Source organism: Mya arenaria, chromosome 3 (genome assembly GCF_026914265.1).
Source record: "Mya arenaria isolate MELC-2E11 chromosome 3, ASM2691426v1".
Lineage (NCBI taxonomy): Eukaryota > Metazoa > Mollusca > Bivalvia > Myida > Myidae > Mya > Mya arenaria.
In genome coordinates, this window is record NC_069124.1 from 40,912,054 (window position 1) to 40,935,822 (window position 23,769).

The following is a 23,769-nucleotide window of genomic DNA, read 5'->3' on the forward strand; positions in this document are numbered from 1 at the left end:
CTTAAATATTTGGTTTGAAGCATTGCCTACTGATAGGGTCATGTGGGGTAAAAAACTAGGTCAGTGGGACAAATAAAAGAGTGGCCTCTAGGGGCCATATTTTTCATTGGATCTTTATGATAATAGGTCAGAATGTTCACTTTATTTAGCAAAGCTACAGGTGAGCGATACAGGGCCATCATGGCCCTCTTGTTTCCTTAGGTTATTTAAAAAAAACCTGCCAATTAAACGCGTTACGCATCATGTTTTTTATACACAAAGCCTTATTATTCAAGAATGCGTCCTTCTGGGCGACTGGAGCGATTAAGTCGCCTTGACAACGGCGAAGTCGGATTCGCCGAAATTTACATTCAGGGCTCAAGCCATGTGCTCAATGTTTGTTTATTTAATCAATAAATATAAACACATGCCGAAATTCATTAACGCCCGAAGTGACAAGTAATTATCGATCAGTTTCTAACCAATAACTGTGTGTATTAGCAGCAGTCAAACTCTATGACGTCATTAACTCCGCCCATTATGTAAATTAACCGATAAAGTCGGCAGTTTTCGACAACAACGATGGCTATGAAAATTGACAATGCTAAAATAGCAATATCAACATTGATATTTTATTTATTTCATTTAAATATATTTTATTTATTAGCTAATATAAAAAGAAAGATATTTAAGTTTTTAATGCGAACAGAACTTAAATGCGGAGGAAACAGGTGCTCGCTTACTTCCTGACAAATTTAATCAAAGTGAAAGGAGAACTGTCGGATATACAGTTAACTCGTTGTCTGTGTACAGTACAGTAAGGTTCTATTTTATACCTTTAAATAGCTTTGCCATTAATTTTTAAAGAACAATTATAGGAATATTGGCAATATAAACATCGATATATTTTTGTTGTTACTTCTGAAACTTGAAAGTGAAACTGAAAGTTGAAAAGAGAAAAATGTCATTGCACAATCGCTGGTGCATATCTGATTTGACAAGGATGCATTGGATAACAGAACTTATAGTACATGCATAACTCTTTCCATTAAATAAAATATATGTTCAGGAAATATTTTTCTCGTATTACCTTTTTGAAAACTTTATTAGTAACTGAACTTTTGATGACTACACTAATATATGTATGACTATAATTTATTATTGACGCATTGTAGCCCGAATGGGCTAGTGGATTCAAAGCCGAATTTCGTACACTGTATTATTGACTAAAAAAAGGAACATAATACTTGTGTTATCTGTATTATAAATTGAATTGTGCTACTTACACTGACAAACAACTTTATTTATAAGAGTTTTGGAATTTACATAGTGATTTAGTGATTGGGGACGTCAGTTTTAATGGTTTCTGCTAATATTGGGGGTTTGAAGTTTGAAAATACTGTTGTATATCAAAGAAGTGGAAGTTGTAGATTGCTTTTGCTAATTGAGTTTAAACTCCATTATTGTGTACAAATATATATAGGAACATAATATTTTTGTTATGTGTATCTTATGTGTTAATTGAATTGTGGTACTTATACTGACAAACAACTTGATTGGAAGTGGTTTGGAATTTACATAGTGATTAGTGATTGTGGATGGCGTACCCGGTAATATTGAAATATTATCAATGGAATGGAAGTTGTTGATGACTTAATTTTGCTCATGTACATATTGTTATGAAAACAGAATATGCCTGGGACTGGTAAAAGTGGCTTAGTGTTGGTGCTTTATGCTTTATACCATGTATTGGTATCTTTATAGATTATACACTAAAGCAACATAATTATGCCTGGCCTGGGTTATTTTTGATAAGTGTAGCTTTTAACTATGTTTTGTTATGTTAACAGAACGTGCTTTGGCCAGGTTGTTGTTACCTGTTGTTGTTCACTTATAACCATGAATTTTTATGTTTACAGAATGTGCCTGGGTCAGAGTTTTGTTACTTAGTGTTGTTCACTTATAACCTTGTATTGTTATGTTTACAGAATGTGCCTGGGCCAAGGTTTTGTTGTTTAGTTTGTTTCGCTTTAAACCATGTTTAAATTATGTTGAAAAACAATGCCTGGGCCGGGATTTTATCGTTTAGTGTTGTTTACTTTTAACCATATATTGTAATGTTTACAGAATGTGCCTGGGCCGGGATTTTGTTGTTTAGTGTTGTTCACTTTTAACCGTGTATTGTAATATTTACAGAATGTGCCTGGGCCCGGGGTTTTGTTGTTTACTTTTAACCATGTATTGTTATGTTTACACAATGTGCCTGGACGGGGTTTTTGTTTATTTGTTGTTTAGAGTTGTTCACTTTTAACTATGTATTGTTATGTTTACAGAATGTGCCTGGGCCAAGGTTTTGTTGTTTAGTATTGTTCACTTTTAACCATGTATTGTTATATTTACAGAATGTGCCTGGGCAGGGGGTTTGTTATTTAGTGTTGTTGACTTTTAACCATGTATTGTTATATTTACAGAATGTGCATGGGTTGGGGTTTTGTTGTTTAGTTTTTTATTCGCTTTTAACCATGTATTGTTATGTTTACAGAATGTGCTTAGGCCAAGGTTTTGTTGTTTAGTTTGTTTCACTTTAAACCATGTATAATTATGTTTACAGTATGTGCTTAGGTCTTTGCCTTGTCGTTTAGTGTTGTATACTTTTAACCATGTATTGTTATGCTTTGAGAATGTACTTAGGGCTGGGGTTTTGTTGTTAAGTATTGTTCACTTTTAACCATGTATTGTTATGTTTACACAGTGTGCCTGGGCTGGGGTTTTATTGATTTGTTGTTTAGTGTCATTCACTTTTAACCATGTATTGTTATGTTTACAGTATGTGCCTGGGCTTAGGTTTTGTTGTTTAGTATTGTTCACTTTTAACCATGTACTGTTATGTTAACAGAATGTGCCTGGTCCCAGGTTTTGTTGTTTAGTATTGTTCACTTTTAACCATATATTGTTATATTTACAGAATGTGCCTGGGCAGGGGGGTTGTTATTTAGAGTTGTTTACTTTTAACCATGTATTGTTATATTTACAGAATGTGCCTGGGCAGGGTGTTTATTATTTAGTGTTGTTCACTTTTAACCATGTATTGTTATATTTACACAATCTGCCTGGGCCGGGGTTTTGTCGTTTAAAGTTTTGTTCACTTTTAACCTTGTATTATTATGTCTACAGAAAGTGCCTGGGCCTGGGTTTTGTTCTTTAGTATTGTTAACTTTTAACCATGTATTATTATATTAACAGAATGTGCCTTGGCCTTGGTTTTATGGTTTATTGTTGTTTACTTTTAACCATGTTGTGTTGTTTTAACAGAATGTGCCTGGGCTGGGTTTTGTTGTTTTGTTAATAAGTGTTGTTCACTTTTAACCATGTATTGTTATATTTACAGTATGTGCCTGGGCTGGGGGTTTGTTGCTTAGTCTTGTTCACTCATAACCATGTATTGTAATGTTTACAGAATGTGCCTGGGCCAGGGTTTTGTCGTTTATTATTGTTCACATTTAGCCATGTATTGTTATATTTACATAATGTGCCTGGGCCAAGGTTTTGTCATTTAGTATATTGTTCACTTTTAAACATGTATTGTTTTATTTAGAGAATGTGCCTGGGCCGAGATCTTGTTGTTTAGTATTGTCCACTTTTAACCATGTATTGTTATGTTGACAAAATGTGCATGGGTTGGGGTTTTGTTGTTTAGTTTTATTCGCTTTTAACCGTGTTTTGTTCTGTTACAGAATGTGCCTGGGCCTGGGTTTTGTTATTTAGTATTGTTCCCTTTAACCATGTATTGTTATATTTACAGAATGTGCTTGTGCCAGGGGTTTTGTCGTTCAGTTTTGTTCTATTTTAACCTTGTATTGTTATGTCTACAGAATGTGGCTAGGGAGAGGTTTGTCGTGTAGTGTTGTTTACATTTAACCATATATTGTTATGTTTACAGAATGTGCCTGGGCCGGGTTTTTGTTGTTAAAGTATTGTTCACTTTTAACCATGTATTGTTATATTTACAGAATGTGCCTGGGCAGAGTGTTTTTTATTTAGTGTTGTTCACTTTTAACCATGTATTATTATATTAACAGAATGTGCCTTTGCCAGGGTTTTGTTGTTTAGTTTTGTTCACTTTTAACCAAGTATTTTTATGTTTACCTTATGTGCATAGGCCTGGGTTCTTTTTTAACCATGTATTGTTATGTTTACACAATGTGCCTGGGCTGGGGTTTTGTTGATTTGTTGTTTAGTGTCGTTTATTTTTAAACATGTATTGTAATGTTTACAGAATGTGCCTGGGCTGGGGTTTTATGGTTTAGTGTTGTTTACTTTTAACCATGAATTGTTATGTTTACAAAATGTGCCTAGTCCGGGGTTTTGTTGTTTTGTTAATAAGTGTTGTTCACTTTTAACCATCTATTGTTATATTTACAGTATGAGCCTGGGCATGGGTTTTGTCGTTTTGAGTTAGTTTTGTTCTTTTTTATTCATGTATTGTTTTGTTTACAGAATATGACTCGGCCGGGGTTTTGTCGTTTGGTTTTGTTTGCTTTTTTCCACTTATTGTTATGTTTACAGAATGTGCCTGGGCCGGGGTTATGTTCTTTAGTATTGTTCACTTTTAACCATGTATTGTTATATTTACAAAATGTGGTTACTAGGGTTTTGTCATTTAGTTTTGTTCGCTTTTAACCATGTATTATTATGTTAACAGAATGTGCCTTGGCCGTGGTTTTATGGTTAAGCGTTGTTTACTTTTAACCATGTATTGTTATGTTTATAGAATGTGCCTGGTCTGGGGTTTTGTTGTTTGTTCACATTGAACCATGTATTGTTATATTTACAGAATGTGCCTGGGTCTGGGTTTTGTCGTTTTGAGTTAGTTTTGTTCTTTTTTAACCATGTATTGTTATGTTTACACAATGTGCCTGGGCTGGGGTTTTGTTGATTTGTTGTTTAGTGTTGTTCACTTTTAACCATGTATTGTTATGTTTACAGAGTGTGCTTGGGCCGAGATTTTGGTGTTTAGTTTTGTTCACTTTTAACCATGTATTGTTATATTTACAGAGTGTGGCTGGGCCGAGGTTTTATTGTTTAATTTTGTTCACTTTTAACCATGTATTGTTATGTTTACAGAGTGTGCCTGGGCCGAGGTTTTGTTGTTAGTGTTGTTCACTTTTATCCATGTATTGTTATGTTTACAGAGTGTGCCTGGGCCGAGGTTTTGTTGTTAGTGTTGTTCGCTTTTAACCATGTATTGTTATGTTTACAGAGTGTGCTTGGGCCGAGGTTTTGTTGTTTAGTGTTGTTCGCTTTTAACCTTGTATTGTAATGTTTACAGAGTGTGCCTGGGCCGAGATTTTGTTGTTTAGTATTGTTCACTTTTAACCATGTATTGTTATGTTTACAGAGTGTGCCTGGGCCGAGGTTTTGTTGTTTAGTGTTGTTCACTTTTAACCATGTATTGTTATGTTTACAGAGTGTGCCTGGGCCGAGGTTTTGTTGTTTAGTGTTGTTCACTTTTAACCATGTATTGTTATATTTACAGAATGTGCCTGGGTCTGGGTTTTGTCGTTTTGAGTTAGTTTTATTCTTTTTTAACCATGTTTTGTTATGTTTACAGAATGTGCCTGGGCAGGGGGTTTGCTATTTAGTGTTGTTCACTTTTAACCATTTATTGTTATATTAACAGAATGTGCCTGGGCCAGGGTTTTGTCGTTTAGTTTTGTTCGCTTTTAACCATGTACTTTTATGTTTACCTTATGTGCAAAGGCCTGGGTTTTGTCGTTTAGTGTCCTTTATTTTTAACCATGTATTGTAATGTTTACAGAATGTGCCTGGGCCGAGGTTTTGTTGTTTAGAGTTGCTTACTTTTAACCATGTATTGTGTTAACAGAATATGCCTGGGCTGGGGTTTTGTCGTTTAGTATTGTTAATTTTCAACCATGTATTTTTATTTTTACAGAATGTGCCTGGGCCAGTGTTTTTGTTTAGTATTGTTCACTTTTAACTATGTATTGTTATGTTTACAGAATGTGCCTGGGCCAGGGTTTTATCGTTCAGTTTTGTTCACTTTTAATCATGTATTGTTATGTTTACAGAATGTGCCTGGGCAGGGGGTTTGCTATTTAATGTTGTTCACTTTTAACCATTTATTGTCATATTAACAGAATGTGCCTGGGCCAGGGTTTTGTTGTTTAGTTTTGTTCGCTTTTAACCATGTATTTTTATGTTTACCTTATGTGCAAAGGCCTGGGTTTTGTCGTTTAGTGTCCTTTATTTTTAACCATGTATTGTAATGTTTACAGAATGTGCCTGGGCCGGGTTTTTGTTGTTTAGTGTTGTTTACTTTTAACCATGTATTGTTATATTTACAGAATGTGCCTGGGCCAGGGTTTTGTTGTTTAGTGTTGTTTACTTTTAACCTTGTATTGTTATGTTTACAAGATGTGCCTAGGCCCTGCAGTTGTTACTGAGTTTTGTTTCTAATAACCAAATATTGTAATGTTTACAGGATGGGCAGGGTTTTGTTGTTTATTGTTCTTCACATTTAACCATGTATTTTATGTTTACAGAATGTGTTTAGGGCGGGTTTTTTTTTGTTAAGTGTTGTTCGCTTTTAACCATATATTGTTATGTTTACAGAATGTGCCTGGGTTGCAGTGTTCTTACTTAGAGTTGTTCACTTTTAACCATGTATTGTTATGTTTACAGAATGTGCCTGGGCCAGGGTTTTCTCATGTAGTCTTGTTCACTTTTAACCATGTATTGTTATGTTTACAGAATGTGCCTGGGCCAGGGTTTTCTCATGTAGTCTTGTTCACTTTTAACCATGTATTGTTATGTTAATAGAATGTGCCTGAGCCAGGGTTTTGTTGTTTAGTTTTGTTCGCTTTTAACTATGTATTGTTATGTTTACAGAATGTGCCAAGGCCGGGGTTTTGTCGTTCACTTTTAACCATGTATTGTTATATTTACATAATGTGCATGGGCCAGTGTTGTTGTTTAGTTTTGTTTGCTTTTTACCATGTATTGTTATGTTTACAGAATATGCCTAGGCTGGGGTTTTGTCGTTTTAAGTGTCAATCACTTTAAACCATGTATTGTTATGTTTACAGAGTGTGCATGGGCCAGGGTTTTATCGTTAAGTTTTGTTCGATTTAATCATGTATTGTTATGTTTACGGAAAATGCCTAGGCCGGGGTTTTACCGTTAAGTGGTGTTCACTTTTAACCATGTATTGTTATGTTTACAGAATGTGCCTGAGCCTTGGTTTTGTTATTTAGTGTTGTTTACTTTTAACCATGTATTGTTATGTTTGCAGAATGTGTCTGGGCTAAGGTTTTGTTACTTAGGTATTTTCACTTATAACCATGTATTGTTATGTTTACAGAATGCGGATGTGTGTGTGTGTGTGGGGGGGGGGGGGGGGTTGTTGTTTACTGGTGATCACTTTTAACCATGTATTGTTATATTTACAGAATATGCATTGGCCTGTGTTTTGTTGTTTAGTGTTTACAGAATGTGCCTGGGCCAGGGTTTTGTAGTTAAGTTTTGTTTGGTTTTAATCATGTATTGTAATGTTTACAGAATGTGCCTAGGGCAGGTTTTTTTTCCTTTAGTGTTGTTCACTTTTAATCATGTATTGTTATATTTACAGAATGTGCCTGAGCAGAGTGTTTGTTATTTAGTGTTGTTCACTTTTAACCATGCATAGTTATATTAACAGAATGTGCCTTTGCCAGGGTTTTGTCGTTTAGTTTTGTTCACTTTTAACCATGTATTGTTATGTTTACCTTATGTGCATAGGCCTGGGTTCTTTTTTAACCATGTATTGTTATGTTTACAAAATGTGCCTGGGCCGGGGTTTTGTTGTTTTGTTAATAAGTGTTGTTCACTTTTAACCATCTATTGTTATATTTACAGTATGAGCCTGGGCCTGGGGTTTATTGCCTAGTGTTGTTCACATTGAACCATGTATTGTTATATTTACAGTATGTGCCTGGGCCTGGGTTTTGTCGTTTTGAGTTAGTTTTGTTCTTTTTTATTCATGTATTGTTTTGTTTACAGAATATGACTCGGCCGGGGTTTTGTCGTTTGGTTTTGTTCGCTTTTTTCCACTTATTGTTATGTTTACAGAATGTGCCTTGGCCAGGGTTTTTTCATTTAGTTTTGTTTGCTTTTAACCATGTATTATTATGTTAACAGAATGTGCCTTGGCCTGGGTTTTATGGTTAAGCGTTGTTTACTTTTAACCATGTATTGTTATGTTTATAGAATGTGCCTGGTCTGGGGTTTTGTTGTTTGTTCACTTTTAACCATGTATTGTTATATTTACAGTATGAGCCTGGGTCTGGGTTTTGTCGTTTTGAGTTAGTTTTGTTCTTTTTTAACCATTTATTGTTATGTTTACACAATGTGCCTGGGCTGGGTTTTTGTTGATTTGTTGTTTAGTGTTGTTCACTTTTAACCATGTATTGTTATGTTTACAGAATGTGCATGGGCCAGGGTTTTATCGTTAAGATTTGTTCGCTTAAATCATATATTGTTATGTTTACAGAAAATGCCTAGGCCGGGGTTTTGTCGTTAAGTGGTGTTAACTTTTAACCATGTATGATGTTTACAGAATGTGCCTGGGCCAGGGTTTTGTCGTGTAGTTTTGTTCGCTTTTAACCATGTATTGTTATGTTTACAGAATGTGCCTGGGCCAGGGTTTTGTAGTTAAGTTTTGTTCGCTTTTAACCATTTATGGTTATATTTACAGAATGTGCATGGGCCAGTGTTGTTGTTTAGTATTGTTCATTTTTAACCATATATTTTATGTTTACAGGATGGGCTGCAGTGTTGTTACTTAAAGGTGTTCACTTTTAACCATGTATTGTTATGTTTACAGAATGGGTCGGGGTTTTGTCGCTTTGTGTTGTTTACTTTTTACCATGAGTTGTGATGTTTACAGAATGTGCCTAGGCCGGGATTTTGTCCTTTAGTGTTGTTTGCTTTTAGCCATGTATTGTTATGTTTACAGAATGTGCCTGGGCTGTGTTTTTTTGCATAGTGTTGTTTGCTTATAACCATGTATTGTGATGTTTACCGAATGTGCCTGGGCCGAGGTATTGTCATTTAGTGTTGTTCGCTTTTACCATGTCTTGTTTTTGTTTAGATATTATGTTTATGGTTGTGTTTTTGTCTTACATAATATTCTTGGGTTATTATGTAGACAAGAACAGAAAGTTTTGTTTTCTAACTCTTGTTTATCTATGATCATGTCTTGTTTGTCATGGTGTTGTTTATGGTTGTGTTTTTGTTTACATAATATGCTTGGGTTATTTTGAAAACAAGAACACAACCTTCGTTTTTTCTAACTCTTGTTTATCTATTATCATGTCTTGTTTGTCATGGTGTTGTTTATGGTTGTGTTTTTGTTTACATAATATGCTTGGATTGTTATGTAAACAAGGACATGACCTTTTGTTTCTAAACAGTTGTTTATTAATCACCATGTCTTGTTTGTGGCTGGTGTTGTTTATGATTGTGTTTTTGTTTTCATACTTTGCAGTGCTTGTGGTGCTGCCCTTTAACTATTAGTGTTGTTCACTTTTAACCATGTATTGTTATGTTAACAAAATGTGCCTGGTCCAGGGTTTTGTCGTGCAGTCTTGTTCGCTTTTAACCATGTATTGTTATGTTTACAGAATGTGCCTTGGCCGGGGTTTTGTCGTTAAGTGTTTTTCACTTTTAACCATGTATTGTTATATTTACAGAATGTGCATGGGCCAGTGTTGTTGTTTTGTATTGTTCATTTTTAACTATGTATTGTTAATGTTTACAGAATGTGCCAGGGCCAGGGTTTTATTGTTAAGTTTTGTTCGCTTTTAACCATGTATTGTTATGTTTACAGAATGTGCATGGGCCTGTGTTTTGTTGTTTAGTATTGTTCATTTTTAACCATGTATTGTTATGTTTACAGAATGTGCATGGGCCTGTGTTTTGTTGTTTAGTATTGTTCACTTTTAACCATGTATTGTTATGTTTACAGAATATGCCTGGGCCAGGGTTTTGTTGTTTTGTTCACTTTTAACCATGTATTGTTATGTTTACAGAATGTGCCTGGTTCGGGGTTTTGTTGTTTACTGTTGTTCACTTTTAACCATGTATTATGTTTACAGAATGTGACTCGGCCAGGGTTTTGTTGTTTAGTTTTGTTCACTTTTAACCATATATTTTATGTTTACAGAATGTGCCTGAGATGCAGTGTTGTTACTTAGAGTTGTTCACTTTTAACCATGTATTGTTATGTTTACAGAATGGGTTGGGGTTTGGTCGCTTAGTGTTGTTTACTTATAACCATGAGTTGTTATGTTTACAGAATGTGCTTAGGCTGGGATTTATTCGTTAAGTGTTGTTTGCTTTTAACCATGTATTGTTATGTTTACAGAATGTGCCTGGGCTGTGTTTTTTTGCATAGTGTTGTTTGCTTAAAACCATGTATTGTGATGTTTACAGAATGTGCCTGGGCCGAGGTATTGTCATTTAATGTTTTTCACTTTTACCATGTCTTGTTTTTGTTTACATAATATGCTTGGGTTATTATGTAGACAAGAACACAAAAGTTTTGTTTTCTAACTGTTGTTTATCTATGACCATGTCTTGTTTGTCATGGTGTTGTTTATGGTTGTGTTTTTGTTTACATAATATGCTTGGGTTGTTATGTAAACAAGAACACAACCTTTGTTTTTCTAACTCTTGTTTATCTATAATCATGTCTTGTTTGTCATGGTGTTGTTTATGGTTGTGTTTTTGTTTACATAATATGCTTGGATTGTTATGTAAACAAGGACATGACCTTTTGTTTCTAAACAGTTGTTTATTAATCACCATGTCTTGTTTGTGGTGGGTGTTGTTTATGATTGTATTTTTGTTTTCATACTTTGCAGTGCTTGTGGTGCTGCCCTTTAACTATGGATTGAACATATGGTGTGTGTTTTAACTTGTGTGAGTTGGTAATTTTTCATAAAGAGGTGCCTGTTGTGTCCTCTTCGTACAGTTGCATAGGCTTTTAAACTTTAACTTAAGGCAGAACTTGTTCAGTCTTAACTATTAAATGCTCAATAGTTCAGGTATTTAGATTTCACCCTTTGGTCAAACATTTCAGAAAAGCCTAACATGTAATTGTAATGTTAAATTTTATATGTATCTCCATTTCATGAATTTTAGAAAAGTCAACACTGCCTGAATGTGCTGGATGCAAGTCCAGATAACCCATCTACGGGCTCCAGGCCATAGCTGATGCAGAGGAAACCAAGGAAACTGGTATGTCTGGAGTAGCTTTGATTGTTACAAATGACCATACCTGAAGTGTTGATAGCCAAAGTGTTTATAGTCTGGTGGCAGAGAGTCTTTAGCCATTCCCTTTTCCACCAAGCTTATAAGCTTTTCTGTTGTTTGTTTTGAAGAAAAGTCAGGCTGTTTAGATCACTTTGGTTACGTCATTGTATTGCAAAAATTAGGGGATGTGATTGACTTCAGATTTCCACAGATTTGAGTTGCTCCTAGAACCAAATAAATGATAATTGAAAAGTTTTTTATTTGGCTGGTAGCCTTCTGTTGTAACTTTAGTATTAACACACCAATTTGATCCAAATTTGAAACCAGGAGACTCTCAAAAGGATCTTGTGAACAAAAGACAAAGAAAATTGATTGAAACTGCAGTATACTCCCAATAGTTTGTTTATTCTTTGCATTGCACTCTTTATGACAAATATTGAAGTTTGTATTTACAGTTGTTCATATATCCTATGTCATTGTGCAGATATTGGATATGTGAGGTGTTGTTGCGTCAATGGCGTCCTGTGATTATTGAGGACATCCTCGTGGAAGCGTTCCAGGTACATTATAATGAAGAATGGCAGATATCACTTGTAGTGCAAGACCACATTTGTATTTCTCAAATATTTTGTTCTTACAGTTTCGGATTGAATACTTATTTTACAAAATTTAATTTGAATGTTTTTAGAAATTTTACAATTTTTACAATCTGATTTTTTCACAAAATTTATGATCATCCAACATTTGAAATTTACTATTGGAGGAGCAGGAAGTGGACAAGGTCATCCAAGGGGTGGAACTAGGCTGATGGACATAAGCACTTCCGTCTATCGAAAAGATGATACTAACACAATATTTCTATAATAAACTTTTGCATAAGAATTTTCAAAAATATATACCCAAATTGAGGGAATTCTCTAGTCGTCCAGCATGTGAATGACAATCATTTTGATATTGTGTTAGGGACATGGCACCGTTCACCGTTAAACAGGTTCATTGCATTAAAGATTATACCACTGACACTCACCATACCAATCATATCAATGTTTTTTACACAGCAATACAACCGGGAGTCATCTACGCCACAAGATTGTGAAACTTGGAGGGTAAGATGGAAGAGCGGGATGTGGACCAGCTTATCCGAGAGAAGGAACCAGACTGATGGACAACTTACCTAGTAAGATTTTTGATTTTTAGGTCTGTAACGAAACCTCTTTGAAAATACACCATATGTGGCAATGCCTGATGAAGATGATTATGGTGTACCATTTTCTGTGTTATGTTTTATGTCTGACCTCAACCGTTGCCTTAGACTGATTTTTATTTTTGAAGAAAATCAGAATGCACCATCTGTTGTCTGTGTAAATTTTAAATGCATAATGCAATTTTAAATTCCACACACTTCATTACAGTTGGGGACTTGACCCAGCAGCTCTTCTTCCTCAATCAAGCCCAGCAGGCTGGTCTAACATTTTTCAAAACTCCACAGAAATGTGATGCCTGGAAATTGGATGCCTTCGGAGTATGTGCATAAGGCTCAGGTACATTGTAGATCTTAAATACAGAATGATGTATACGGGTACTGAATGTTACAGGACAGCAAGTGTTTTATTTGTTGGATGTGACAGAGTTACCAGGGAAGGTCCTGAGCAGAGACAGCTGTGAGCTTGGTGCATTTCTGATCATTATGCCAGCAAAATTAAAATCATATCATCCTATGGTATCATCTCTTTGTGGTGACAGGTTTAAATTCAGCATTCCTTCATCTAAATTGCAAACATGTATCCAAAAGCTACGTCTACTAGAACTATGCTGTCTATAAATGTACAGATAAGTCACCCTGGCAAAGACTGGTAAATTCAAAACATTTGTATCTCAAAGAGCCTGGAAGAAATGAGTCAAAAAATTAATTTATCATTTTGTACACAGTACAGTTCAATAGATGTATGTTGTAATGTTAAAGTACTAACATTTTATTCACAGTACAGTACCATAGGTCAATGTCATTATGTTAATGTAGTAACATCTTTCTAATTTACATGCACATGTATCTGTTGTAGGACTACATATGCGGATTGAGATATCTAGGATAGCCACTGGGAGCTCCTTGGCCATTTTCCATCGAAAACAACCTCAGATGTTAATGGACGGTTTACAAGGTCAGATATCTTTTAATTTTCAATTTAGCAGTTAACTTTTATGACATTTCTTATGGGAATTATGCAAAAATGCACTTCAATTAATTTAAAAATAGATGTACAAAATACACATAAAAACACTACAATCCATTTAAACTATTATCTAAATTGTTTACAAACTTCTTCTACAGATGTACTGGCAAACATCAAGGTTATTTTCGATTGAAAATGGCCGAGAAGTTCCAAATGCAATGATAGCAGGAAATACAAAGTTCCACCTGGATCTGCACTGGCGCACTTCAGTCCATACTGTAGTAGGTTAATACTTACTGAATAATTCCCTAAAAGACTTGTGCTTAAGATTTTAAAAGTAATCACTTTTGTTTTAGCCTTGGTGTTGTTGTTGTTGTGTCATGTTAAGGAATGAATTGTGGGGTTGATGTCATTATCGGGGTATGAACGCAATTGGGTTGGTCAATGTGTGTGGAGTCTGAAGGACTCCACGCATGCTTCCACGCGTGCTTTGACCAACCCAATTGCAAATCAACCCCGCAATTCATTCCTTATATTTACACCAATAGTTCATTATTTCATTCAAGAATTGTTAAAAAAATACTTCATTTCATTTAAGAAAACTTTTCAGTAACCCGTTCTTACCCATTCGGTAAATAGATAGACCCGACTATAACCGGAAACATTTTTTTTCAAATGACGTCACAATAACGCGGGAAAAGATCAACCACTTGAAATCACTTTAAAACGTAAAATTGAAACACTTCTGGTACCAATATATTTAAAATATGATAAAGTAACACTTTTAAAAATGTTGATCTATATTTTATGGGACCTGCAGACACAATACAACCAATAATTAGATCAATAGCTTTTATGTATATTGTTATGCAATGAATTACGATCCGAACATATCCGAAGATCAATCGATGAACGCAATTGCCGAAAGGCAGTTCATTTAAGGAATGGAAGTTGAGGTGTAAATATAAGAAAACTAACCTTGGCCATAACTTAAATACTATTGAAACTATTTAAATACAATTTTGTTGACATGTTGCCAGAGGAATTATGAAGATGTGTAGCAAGAACTGTGACTGTGTTTTTATGTTAGTTTAATTCTTGAAATGAACAAAATAAGCAAACCCTCCTATGATTTCAGATGGAAAATCAAATGCTGAGATGATACGAAGTGGCTGCGACTGTGACCAGCTCATCAAGGAGTGGCCATAACATTCTCCAACTTGAAGCCGATGCCTGAAAACCGGTCAAGCTCTTCCATAGGAAACACTACCTACAACGGTTTAAACAGCTTGAAAACAATATCTCGAAGTAACACCATTTTGTACTGAAGGTATGATAACATAAAATTTGTCATATCACCATTTCTTTAAAGCTGCACTCTCACAGAAAGCTTAACAGGCTTAAGTAGTTTTTAATTTCATATGTAGATAAATCTCATTGAGGGCAAGTGCAGTGCACAAAAACTGCTTCTCTTTCAGAGTTATTGCCCTTTGTAAATTTTCATGCTTAAAGTTTTGTCCGGGCATATCTTTTAGAATATAAGAGTTACCAACTTGAAACTTCATATGTAGATAGATCTCAATTCAAGGGGTGAAAGCTTATTCTTTATTTAATGTCACTTAGAACTTTTTCGCATTCACCCCTCGTCATGGAGGGCAGGTACAGTGCACAATAACAGTTACTCTTGCATTCCTGATTTTAGAGTAATTGCTCTTTGTTAATTTTCATGCTTAGTTTTGTCCGGGGCATATCTTAAAGAATATAAGAGGTATCAACTTGAAACTTCATAGCTAGATAGATCTCATTGAGTGCAAGTGCAGTGCACGAGAATCGTAACTCTTGCTTCAATATTTTTAGAGTTATTGCTCTTTGTTGGCAGACTCTTCCCGTTTTCACTTGTCCTGGGCATATCTCGTAAGCTATAAGTGATATCACCTTGAAATTTCATATGTAGATAGATCTCATTGAGGGCAAGTGCAGTGCACAAGAACCATTACTCTTGCTTCAATATTTTTAGAGTTATTGCTCTTTGTTGGCAGACTCGTCCCGTTTTCACTTGTCCTGGGCATATCTCGTAAACTATAAGTGATATCACCTTGAAATTTCATATGTAGATAGATCTCATTGAGGGCAAGTGCAGTGCACAAGAACTCTTGTTTCCATATTTTAAGAGGTTATTGCCCTTTGTTAATTTTCAATGTTAATTTTTGTCCAGATTAACATTGTTACCTTCAGTTTCAAGTACCAACTACACTTGAATGTTAAATGGCAACATCATCGTCTATAAATGAATAAAATGCCAATCTAACAGCTGTAATGTCAACAGTAAATAATTTGTCAGGCGACACATCCGACTCCCTGAGTTCTAGTGTTATTTTTTGTGGAATTTTTTTCGGTTTTAAACATGTTTTATAAAACAATAATTTCAGCAGATGGACCCAGATTTGTGCAGTGCAGAGAGATTGCTAAATCAGATGCTTCATTGCTGAAAATTGGAGGAGTTGTCTTGCCTGAACTCCCATGTGAATCTGTACCAAGGGCATGGATCTTGAACAACAGTGATATTTACATAAGAAGATAAGAGAATACTTCAGAAATGACATAAATAATAGACAAAGCTACCCAGACCATCTCAGCCAAAGCAATGAACACACTGTTACCTTTTCTTCTTACAATTTGTTTTGAAACATCTGTCATACAACTGATGTATGGTAGGGTGAAATATGTTTTCAACTATAATACATTCTCTATTGAAGGTTGTCTATTGAAACCAACAATTGGCATTCATTGTATTTTTCGCCTGTGAACTTTTTTACGAAAATTCCCTTGATAGCTTACTTTAAAGATGCTCTCTTACTCCCATATAAGATGTACCACAATTTATTTAAATGATTTTATATACCATAAAGGACAAAAACATGTCCAAAACAATAGTTCTTATGAAGGATACAGTTAAATTTTAAGGAAATTATGAGTGGCTGGTTGATCACAATCTTTTAGCACTCACCAGTTGTTTAATATTTTGGCTTTTTCAGCTATTAATCAAGGTTATTATCATGTAACAAATATTAGTAATTTTTTCCATAAATGCAGTATCAAGTAGTTAATCAATTAAAGTTTACATATGTTATTCATGTGTATGAATTGAATTTGAAGTGTCACTTTAAAGTAATTATGGCTCCTCCATTTATGTTTTTGCCCTGTCTGTCAGTCAGCCTGTACGTCACACTTCGTTTCCACTCGTTTCCACTCAATAACTAAAGAACGCTTGCACCCAGGAACTTCATACTATTTATGCTAGTTGGTCATGACTAGCAGATGACCACAATTGATTTTGAGATCACTAGGTCAAAGGTCAAGGTCGCGGTAGATATTCACTATTTAATATGGGTGAATAAACCAAAGTTCACTGTTAGTTCGTCTCCAGCCCAAAATTACAAATTTCATTTCCATCATTTATTTTTCTCAGATACGACCACACAATAGGGGAGACAAGGACTTTTTCAAAAAAGCAATCTCTAGTTTCTGTTTACTTTTAATGTCGGCGTGAATAATCAATTTGAAATTCAATGTTTTACCACAGTTATAAGAAGGCTGAACTGAAATGTCAAAACAAAACATGTTATATATGTGTGTGTATTTTAGTTTTGTTATGGTAACATTTCAGTTTTTGTTTTTTTATCATATTTATTATTTACTATAATTTTGTATCTTAGTCAAATAGATAGTAACAAAAGAACACAGTTTATCATATGCTTTCCTGTACTTGATAGAGATTTATCAGTGAAATAAAATAACCATCTTCATCATTTAATTAATTTGATTTTGTATATTCATCTTTAAAATGGTTGAAATTTGAGAACTGACTACTTGGGAACGGTGTTAAGGGTATTGTTTTTTGTCTTTTTTTAGTTTGGTAAAAAAAATAAAATTATATTGTGTATAATGAGTATAGCTACAAAATGCATAAATACCAGAATTAACCTGTTAATTGTATTACTATTTCTCAATCTTTGGAATGTATTTTTTTTTTTGACAACAATGATCCACTCTGGACATAATTGAACACATGTCTAAACATAACGTTCATCACAAATGTAAAGTTTTTGTGTGTTATTGAAGCGTTTTATGTCAAGTGATGTATGGTCAGTGGAGGGCAAAGGCGGGAATATGCATGGGGTTTAACTGTATTGGTCATTTTCATGCTAGACTTATGTGGTTAACTTCATTTTTTTTTAAATTTGAGTTGTTTAATGTTGGCACATAGATGCTTTATGGATTTAATGTTATAATTATTATCGGAAAATGTTAAAGTCAGTGGGAACATTTATATAAACATGTGAATCAATTGTTTAGTTCATTGGGAACATTTATATAAACATGTGAAAGGTCACGAAATTAAAGTATTTAAAAAAAATACTGATGAATAATGATTGAAATACGGATATATTTTGATCGCATAGAAAATATGAATGAATTTTGAAGCATTTATGGTATTCTGAGGTACAGTTTTCCAGAGTTATTTTACAAACAGTTGAAGTTTTGATCTCTGGTTTTTACCCCGTCTTGGAATATCATAATTTGTACAACGTTGTATTATTCGAACATTGTATATACCGTAGATGTTGTATGGTAACAATTTTTGGTATATATGTATATTTGTAATTTGTTTAAAGTCTGCCGGAGAAAAATAAATTGATTGCAAGTCTTGCTCAAAGCAACAAAAGTGTTTGTGTTAGTTATGTTAAGACATAACCATAACAAATTTAACAATATAAGTATTATTACACATACTCTTACCTTTTAGAAGATATTTCTAAAATGACTGCCTATACTTTTGTATTTAAAGTAGATTTTAAATGCCTATACTTTAATTATTTGAGTGTTTATTAAATGCCATTATCTTTGTCTTTGAGTTGATTTTAGTGCCTTGAGTAATTTGAGAAGTTTTTTTAATTCCTACATGTAGCTAGTCCCAATTTCAGTTAGCCAAAATGCATACTTTAATTGATACATAAAAAAATGATTTATTGTAATTAACGAATCCTTTATAAAGTATAACAAATTATTGAAAAACATAGTGAGCTTAGCTTAGTCCTGTTATAAGAGACTTAAAAAAGTTCGAGAAATTTGGGCGATCATCACCATGTTTGTATTTTTAATGCCTTTATTTTTGTTGAGTAGTTTTTTAAGACCTCTAGTTTGACCTTTAAGTATTTCTAGTATTAACTTTTGACACCTGATGTGTTGCATATTGTGTTGCATTTTATTGTTGTTGCCATGGAAACGGTGTTTATATCAATGAAAGTATTGTGATGGTAACATTATTAATAGCAACTAACATGATATTACTAGATATTTGTCGCCACTTATGTTATTTTGTGTATTATTATTATATTTATAATATGTATTATGTATTAATTATTTATATACAACTACAAAATATATTAAAACATGTTTTCTTGAATTATTATCTCTTAAATCGCCAAGTGGGGCCTTCCATAGGCAAGGTATCCATGTCCAAAATCTTTGGACAATTCTGGACTCTATTGTATAAGGCCTTATGATGCATGTTGTCGGCAGGGTTATCTTGGACTAGAGTAGTGTACAAATTTGTCCACCCAGATATGTATTTCGGGAAATGTTATTATGTTACTATTGACTGTTATGTTTTACCTGGGACCTGGAGTGAATAACTCCAAGGTTTTATTTCACAATATTTCATAAAAACACTTATCAGTTATGGCATTAATAAATGCCCTTTTTTCTTTCAAAGCTTGTGTTACGTTTTCCATTCATCCATACGAGTTGGACCCGGCCTGTGACTTAATACCTTGACGTTGGACAATACGTAAAAACTGACCAGTTGTTCTTTTTACTTATGTTTTGGAAAACCCCAGGTTATATGATTACAGTTACTGATTAGGGTATTATGATCTTGGCCTTCGTATTTTAATATCTTTGTCTTCGCCTCCATCCATCCATAATTACCAAGCACATACGTTGATCACTCATACCGTAGATACCATAAAATAACATGACATTTTATTAATCAGAATACACAAAAACGCATGCAAAAAAGGTGTTACACAAATTCAACCTGGTATGTGAAGTGACGGCAGCTGTTTTTTGACAATTTATAAGATGGCAGCTCTTGAAAATAACAGCATTGTTTATGTTAGTTTATGAAGGTCAGTTTTGAGGTATGTCTGCACACGCTGGCTGCATTATGGCTTGACCCCACCGTGATGCCATAACTGGTGTTTAAATGCCATATGTGACATGCAATAGAAGTGTCAGCTATTCGCAGTCAAATCCAGATATTGGAAGACTAGAAGAAACATAGTAAGATACAAGAGATCCGGATGCAATATCCTAAATCTTTGCAAAGAGACCTCTTGGTTCTTTAACGTGGTGTCGGGTCAACTCGGCCCAATTACCTTTTCGGCCTGGTCCAAATCGGCCTAGTCCTTTTTGGCCTACTTTTGATAGGAAAGCGTGTCTATGGTATTAGGTTGTTCCAACCTAAGTTGGTGCAAATTATTTAGAGCCGTGCAAATGTGAGAGTGTTTAAATGAACGCCGACAACACCTTTGATAATTGAAAATTTAGACAACGTCAGCAGGCTGTGGATTGTGACTGGTGCCAGCGATGGCAACACAGAACTTGCGGAACAGGTAAGAAGTTTTGAATTTGCATAATAGTTACAACACTGGACTGCTATATTTTTTACATTTTGGTCCTTTCTATATAATTATGATTCAAAGCTTAACACATTCTATTAAATAATTGTCCTGAGTTGCGTTACAGGAAGAACATTTTTAGGTGCCAATCTGGCGTACAGTCCCTTTAAAGAAACCCGAGAACAACAATGATGAATTGTTTTCCAAACATAGCAACATGTTATTGCAGAGGCAACAAAAATAAAGAAGTAAGTGAAAATGTCACCATCATGGTTAGCCAAACACAACATTTATAATTATTTTTAAAGCAGTACATGTTGTCCAATCTGTAAACATATGAGTTAGCCTTTGCCAAGCTTACCAACATATTTCCTTGACGAGTTGTATAATACAGTCTATTATATGATGACGAGTCTTAGTATCAAAATATTCTTTAAGTAAAGGCAACAAAACAACCAACCTGTTTTATTTCTCTAGTAAAAAACAGGATACCATAAAAGCGATGCTATTCTCTGCACTACATGCATGCATTGTAAAAATGTTGTATTAGGAAAAATTTCAAACCAAAAAATCATGCGATCATTCTCATACTGTTTGTAAGAAGAAAACATATTAAGGTGATATCAAGTACAGCAGAAGGAATAACAACAAAAAACTAAACTCTTTCTTTTTAATTGTGACATCATAATGGTCACCGGTAAGATGAAGTCATAGATTACTATGTGTTCATGACGTAATTTCCTATTTAAACCAATATAGTACCCCATTCGGTACCCGACGTGATTGAAAGTTTTTATCAGGAGATAAGATAAATATCACATTTTCCTCTTAAAAATTGGTTGGAAATTTAATTTTAACTTTTTTCATCACAATGAATACAAAAATGACAAATTGTCATTTGAAAAAAACTATTCTTGCCAATGAATTTGTTTAAAAACATGTGGAAGGATACTATAAGTTCCATGGTCAGTAGGTAACCCGATATGGGATATTCAATGTAAAGGAAATCATACTGCGGTGGAGTGAAGCTCGAACCTAAATATGGATTCTTGCCCCCAATATATCCAATACTATGTCACCTACTAACCCTGTAATGTAAGTATAACATTGACAACCTGTTACCCTGTTTAAATGTTTTATTTATTTCCTGGGTTACTCAGTACCGAGTACACCACTTTTCCAAGCACTACCCTTTAAATGCCGAGCGCCAGGCAAGGGAGCTACTTGTACCAACTTTTAACGTCTTTCGGTATGAAATGGCCCGGGATCGAACCCACGACCCCCGCTCCGCAATGTACGAAGCAGTCAAACTCCCGGCTTTTAAACTTGGCATGACGTCATAATCAAGATCATAAAGATGCCTGTAATGCGTCTATGCGATACTGTATAGACTAGGTGCCATGCTTTTGAACGACAAAATATAGATTTTTCTTCATACAAACAAAGATTGAAAACGTTATATTTGGTAAATAAACTAATAAATATCGTATACTTGAAATGGGTAACAAAAAGAATTGAATTTGGGTAGAGAATAATCAATATGTTGATAGTCGATCATTAAAAACGTGCACTTGCTGAGACATCAAAACACCAAAAAGTCCAAATAGAGCGGAACGAAAATAGAAGCAGATCATAAAATTTCATCCACCAAAGACAATTTCAGATTCCGAATGGAACAGTAATTACTGGTTAGATTCTCTGTTCAATATTTCAAATCGTAAAAATATGATCTCTTTAATTATTTTGTTTTAATTATAAAAAAATAACTGGAATTCATATTTAATTTGTTGTTCAGTCATATTTTTTTTATAATAGCTTAATTATTGATATCGATATTTATACAGCTTGATAAACCCGCTCCTAATTATAAGAAATAACTTGATGCCATATTTAAAGTAAATGTTTAGGCATGGTTATACTGTGGCTACTCAACTTAATAAGATTACTTTTTAATAGCACTGATGGATGCTGTTGACATGTTGTGGCAACCCTCTAGTGATGGGCCGATTAGCGGGTATAATCGATTAACGGCTAGAAGAGCCCAACCGATTCCGATAATCGATTGTGTTTTCTCTGAGTCGATAGCGGGTACGAATACTCACGGGTACGAACAAAGATTTCCGAATGGGAAATAACTCGTGAATGCACGCAAAATGGCTGCTCTAGCAGACGGCAATAGAGAGTCGGAGATATTTAATCACCCAGGATCCAAAACTAAGTCTAATGTATGGAAGGTCTTTGGATTTCAAAAGATCGCCCTGAATTTGCCACCAACGAAGGACAATTTGAATATGAACATCGCCATTTGTCGTCTTTGTAAAAAGACATACAAAAACACCGGTTAGTTGAATCTTTTGAAATTTCCCGTCCAGTATTTTAATGTCAGGCTTCAGCATTATATTTTGGAACTCAAGAGCTGTGTTTGTGTAATCATCATTAATGTTTTGCTAATATATTGTCCCCACTTTAATAGAAAGAATGCGTGCCTGTCCGAAAGTTTAAAGTATCCGAAATATCAGACATGATTAATGTTTAACTGTTAAAACCGAAGTATGCCGGCAAATGGTCAGCCAATGAAGCGTTAGTAGTTCGTTGCAGTTATCCAATGAAAATTGATTTAACATCGTACAGTAAAGCACAACTGTCAATATGGCGGCGCCCATAGCGTCAAAAAAGTAAGTTCAAAAGAATTAGCAAAACTTTGATAGATTTTCGTATTTTATAACGGTATGTCCGATTGAATCTATCTGTCGACAAGGGACAAAAATGCTGTGACATTTCTATATCCATTATTATGTAATATCGGTGGAAAGAACTTAGTTTTTTATGCAACTTGATTTTTTCAGTGACATTCAATGTACATGTTAAAGTGTAAAACAGTGTTTTATGTGAATAATGCTGTTGTTTGTACTAAATATCTAGAAAAAAAATATTATAAATAAGTTGTAAACTGTCTTTGTGTTTAAATTTGTTGTTTGTTTTAAATGGGATGTTTTTTTCATAAATAAAAAGTATCAAACTTGAGATGTAAGGGTGTAAAAAGAGCATGTATATAAAGCAGAATCAAGTACGTAAAGGCCTTGTAAAGTTACGGCATAAACAATAAAGAATGTAAACATAAACAATAAAGAATGTAAAAGGTTATACTAATATCACAGTGACAGAACAGCATAACAAAGTGTAAAATGCAATAAATACTGTGTAACAAATTTGTATAAAATCCTTATCCGGTAAACTTTGGCACTCGGCAGTTACTACTTGGGGTGGAATAGGATGCAAAATTTCCAAATGATATGAAGTGTTCATAATTTCATTTTGATTTACCATTTATTCGTTATATTTGCAGGTAATACTACAAATTTTAAGATGCATATTGAGAGTGAACATAAATATCTGAATAGAAAATTATGAAAATAAATAACATTTAACCGATTATTTTTCCGATATATCGCATCGGTTTGCTAACCGATTCCAACCGATAATCGGTTGCAGTTCTCCAACCGATATCCCATCACTACAACCCTCTTCGAAGTCCTTGTCTTTGTACAAGAGGACAAGCTGCACTTCTTTACATAAGTTCTATATCACTCACCATCTTGGTCATTGAAATTGTCAGCACTATG

General features: G+C 34.3%; 1 long non-coding RNA gene across 1 annotated transcript; it reads left to right on the forward strand.

The window, feature by feature from the left end:
* Positions 1 to 977: 977 nt before the first annotated feature.
* LOC128228598 (uncharacterized) lies at positions 978 to 19,136 on the forward strand. Its single transcript, XR_008259947.1, has 10 exons — positions 978 to 1,006; positions 10,902 to 10,941; positions 11,182 to 11,277; positions 11,777 to 11,852; positions 12,351 to 12,469; positions 12,705 to 12,833; positions 13,353 to 13,451; positions 13,622 to 13,748; positions 14,602 to 14,793; positions 15,893 to 19,136. It is a non-coding gene; the product is annotated as an uncharacterized LOC128228598 (long non-coding RNA).
* The last annotated feature ends 4,633 nt before the right edge of the window (positions 19,137 to 23,769 follow it).